This window comes from Palaemon carinicauda, chromosome 4, assembly GCF_036898095.1.
Source record: "Palaemon carinicauda isolate YSFRI2023 chromosome 4, ASM3689809v2, whole genome shotgun sequence".
NCBI classification, from domain to species: Eukaryota; Metazoa; Arthropoda; class Malacostraca; order Decapoda; family Palaemonidae; genus Palaemon; species Palaemon carinicauda.
The window spans coordinates 171077545-171082544 of record NC_090728.1 but is presented as its reverse complement, the minus strand read 5'-3'; the positions used below and the strand labels follow the sequence as shown (position 1 = coordinate 171082544).

The following is a 5000-nucleotide window of genomic DNA, read 5'->3' as shown; positions in this document are numbered from 1 at the left end:
AATAAGTTGAAGGGAAGCTGGTCACTCAAAATTAAAGAGAAGGAAACTGACCACTCAAAAATAAGATGAAGGGAAACTGGTCACTCAAAGATAAGGTGAAGGGAAATTAGTAACTCAAAAATAAGATGAAGGGGAACTGGTCACTCAAAATTAAGGTGAAATGAAACTGGTCACTCAAAAGTAAGGGGAAGTAAAACTGATTACTAATAAGGTCGAATGGAACTGGTCACTCAAAAATAACGGAAGGGAAACTGGTCACTAAAAGATAGGGTGAAGGGAGACTGGTCACTCAAACATAAGGTGAAGGGAAACTGGTCACTCAAAAATAAGGTAAAGAGAAATAGGTCACTCAAAAATAAGGTGAAGGGAAACTGGTCACTCAAAAATAAGGCGATGGGAAACTTGTTACTCAAAAATAAGATGAAGGGAAACTGGTCACTCAAAGTAAAGTGAAGTAAAACTGGTCACTCAAAAATAAGGTGAAGGGAAACTGGTCACTCAAAAATAAGGTGAAGGGAAACTGGTCACTCAAAAATAAGGTGAAGGGAAACTTGTTACTCAAAAATAAGATGAAGGGAAACTGGTCACTCAAAGTAAAGTGAAGTAAAACTGGTCACTCAAAAATAAGGTGAAGGGAAACTGGTCACTCAAAAATAAGGTGAAGGGAAACTGGTCACTCAAAAATAAGGTGAAGGGAAACCGGTCACTCAAAAATAATGCGAAAGGAAACTGGTCACTCAAAAATAAGGTGAGGGGGAACTGGTCACTCAAAAATAAGGTGAAGGGAAACTGGTCACTCAAATATAAGGTGAAGTGAAACAGGTCACTCAAAGATAAGGTGAAGTGAATCTGGTCACTCAAAAATAAGATGAAGGGGAACTGGCCATACAAAAATATGTTGAAGTGGAACTGGTCACTCAAAAATAGGGAGAGGGGAAACTGGTCACTCACAAATAATGTGAAGGGATAATGGTCACTCAAAAATAAGGTGAAGTGAAATTTGTCCCTAAAAATAAGGTGACGTGAAACTTGTCACTCAAAAATAAGGTGAAGTGAGACTGGTCACTTAAAAATAAGATGAAAGGAAGACAGGGACTCAAAAATTAGGTGAAGGGAAACTGGCCACTCAAAAATAAGGTGATGGGAAACTGATCACTCAAAAATAAGGTGAAGGGAAACTGGTCACTCAACAGTAAGATGAAGGAAAACTGGTCACTTAAAAATAAGGTGAAGTGAAACTGGTCACTCAAAAATAAGGTGAACGGAAACTAGTGGAGAAAGTTCCAGTTACATGTTTCAAACATTCCGGAATGACCGCATAATCGATGGTCATGAACAAATTACAGCATGGTCTATTACGAGGTTTATAGACCTTGGCCTATTAGACAGTACAGCGAAGAGAGTTGTGTCAGATGTGATCCTTGTAGGCAGATGTTAACTTTACACTATTGAAGGTATTGTGTTCATAGGACAGTTACTGTATTTTCAACCCCTTTTTTTACTGAATTATGAATCGATTATAATAATTGTAATCACAAAAATTTATTTTGATTTTTACATAATTTATATCAATACCGGGGTGTTTTTTTCATGATTCTCCTCAAAATAAATATATTTATATATTTATATTTTATTTCATTTGTGCTAAAGAATCGCAAATGTTTTCTATACTATTTTATTTCCTTGTCGAAAGATGTATCGATAAGGTTTGTGTATCTGAAAATGTTTCATAAACTTCGTGTTTCTATGTTTATGTTTATCATCAACTGAAGCTTTTTGTTTCCCAAGTAAACACTACTATTCAAAAGTATAAGGTATCTGTCTTTTCGTATACCTTTTGTTTATGTTTATCATCAACTGAAGCTTTTTGTTTCCCAAGTAATCACTACTATTCAAATGTATAAGGTATCTGTCTTTTCGTATACCTTTAAATTATATATATATATATATATATATATATATATATATATATATATATATATATATATATATATGTGTGTGTGTGTGTGTGTGTGTGTGTGTGTGTGTGTGTGTAGTGCATATATTTTATGTGTGCGCATGTGTGGTTATAAGTGTATAAGTGCATCCTAATAATCATTTGTAAAATCCTCGCAAGTCATCCAACTCTTGGGTGAAAGAATCCTTTGGGGCCGGGCGTCCAGTGAAAGCCACTTCCGCAAAAGCCTGTGCTGATTTCATCACGTTAGACCTCGAACTAACGGACAGTGAACTAGAAAATATTTTATTTTTGTAAGTCTTATTTATGAGACGTTTTGCGTGTCATAATAACTACTTTGGGGTCTTGCTTATTTTCTGTGTGGTTATTGGAATTTCTGTTATATTGTGAACAGTCATGATTTTATGATTTGGGATTTGATAAGGTTTAGTGTCTTAGGATTTATTTGGTATTTTATTTTGGTAAGTCTTATTTATGGTTCATGCTTTGCGTGTCATAATTGACTACTTTGGGGTCTTCCTTGTTTTCTGTGTGGTTATTGGAATTTCTGTTATATTATGAACAGTCATGATTTTATGATTTGGGATTTGATAAGGTTTTAGTGTTCTAGGATTTATTTGGTGGTTCACATCTATTACAAGTAATATAACGTTGAACTTGAAAATTTGCATTAAAAAAACGGTAAATGTATGGCAACATTTATTCAAGTATTTTTACCCTTTTAAGAAACGGATACATGGACGTAAAGGAGTGATATTACGGTCACCAACCCGTGAAAAATAATAACAAAGTGAGGTACAATTACGGCCGCCTGTATTTTACTGAAATGCGGTGGAGAACAGTATATTTTTACGGAGAATTTCCGATTAAAATTACAGATTTTCTAATAGTACATGTGAGTACGTATGTATTTGTGTAAAACAGCATCTGGACTCATTAACAATCAACGCCAAAAAATGCACATGGAAACAATCAACAACAGAAAGACGACGGACTAATGCAAACGATTCGTGCATGCCGGTGGAAGTTTTCCTATTTCTACCCAAAACCCGTGTGACGTCACCTGGGGACTCCCAGGACCAGGCTAGGTCCTTCGTGCACGATGCGTCGCCACCGGAAAACCCCACTCAGAGTCGCCGCTGTGCTTATTCACAGTGCAGCCAGTCCCAAGGTAATCTACAAGGCGGCATTAGGTGGAACAAACTTACAGGTAAGCCCTCACTCTAACCACCAGTTGTAGAGAAAGCTTGACCAAAGTTAGATAGCTGTGCGTGTCAGTGTTACTAGTCGATTTTTTACTCCTAGTTGTGACAGGTAAGTTAGTGTTTGACCTTGAGAGAATGTAGTTGTTAATTTTGAGCGTTTAAGCGTGAGATCGGAGATTCTTGAGGCTTCTTCATAACATGATAGGTAAGTGGATGTTTGTCAGACTTGTGGAAATCATCCCCTGAGAGAGATCGATGATGTTACACAGGCTAAATGAATTCCTTAAACTTACCATCACCATATTTCAATCTACCGATAATTATATATTTGTATATATATATATATATATATATATATATATATATATATATATATATATATATATAGGAGATGGTTTGGACAAGTTCTTCGCACTCCCCAAGAGAGATTAGTTCACCAAACTTTCAACTGGGCTCCACAAGACACTAGAAGAAAAAGCTTGACCAAAGTTAGATAGCTGTGCGTGTCAGTGTTACTAGTCGATTTTATACCCCTAGTTGTGACAGGTAAGTTAGTCTTTGACCTTGAGAGAATGTAGTTGTTATGTTTGAGCGTTCAAGCGTGAGAACGGGGTAAGTGGATGTTTGTCAGACTTGTGGAAGATGATGCTACAAAGGCTAAATGAATTCCTTAAACTTACCATCACCATATTTCAATCTACCGATAATTATATATATATATATATATATATATATATATATATATATATATATATATATATATATATATATATATATATATATATATATATATATATATGCATATATATATATATATATATATATATATATATATATATATATATTTATATATATATATATATTATACATATTTGTGTATATATATATATATATATATATATATATATATATATATATATATATATATATATATATATATGATATATATACGAATGTAGCCATTATAATATATATAAACAATTGTATATATATATATATATATATATATATATATATATATATATATATATATATACATATATATATATATGTGTATATATATATATAATATATATATATATATATATATATATATATATATATATATATTTATATTTATATATATATATATATATATATATATATATATATATATATATATATATATATATATGCGCGTGTATCAATGCATGAAAACTTTCCAATCCAAAAAAAGAAAAAAACATCCATTGCAAAAAAAAAGAAAGCATGGTGCTTTCATCCAAGTACCGTTATACTAAATTTTTGGCAAAGAATTCCAACCAGAAGTGAGTGACCTCAAAAAGTTCCCGCTCCTCTTGATGATTTACGGTAAGGAAAATAAATTCGATAAATATACTCTAATTGAATTATAATCGTACATGATAACGTTATTTTCAATCAAAAAAGATATTGGAAAGTATGTTTTATTTTAATATATAATATATATATATAAATATATATATATATATAAATATATATATATATATATTTATATATATATATATATATATATATATATATATATATATATATATATTAAACGTGGTAGAAATGAAAACAGTCACTTTGATATGTATTTATGAACTCTCTCTCTCTCTCTCTCTCTCTCTCTCTCTCTCTCTCTCTCTCTCTCTCTCTCTCTCTCTTTTTATTTGCACCAATAGAAAAAGTAAAAACATCCATTTATGTATATATATATATATATATATATATATATATATATATATATATATATATATATATATATGCGTGTGTGTGTTGTGCATGTGTGCAGAAAGATAGATAAGTATGTGTATTTATTATTTATGTATCAATCC

General features: G+C 31.6%; 1 protein-coding gene across 2 annotated transcripts in view; it reads left to right on the top strand.

The window, feature by feature from the left end:
• Positions 1-2994: 2994 nt before the first annotated feature.
• The window catches only part of LOC137639195 (serine protease 7-like), a 117516-nt gene continuing 115510 nt past the window's right edge, over positions 2995-5000 (top strand). Inside the window, exon 1 of one of the 2 annotated variants that reach the window (XM_068371487.1) lies at positions 2995-3167. The gene's annotated coding sequence lies outside the window, so the exon portion shown is untranslated. Of the gene's footprint in view, positions 3272-5000 lie in introns of both variants that reach the window. The other variant, XM_068371488.1, reaches the window with a different exon arrangement.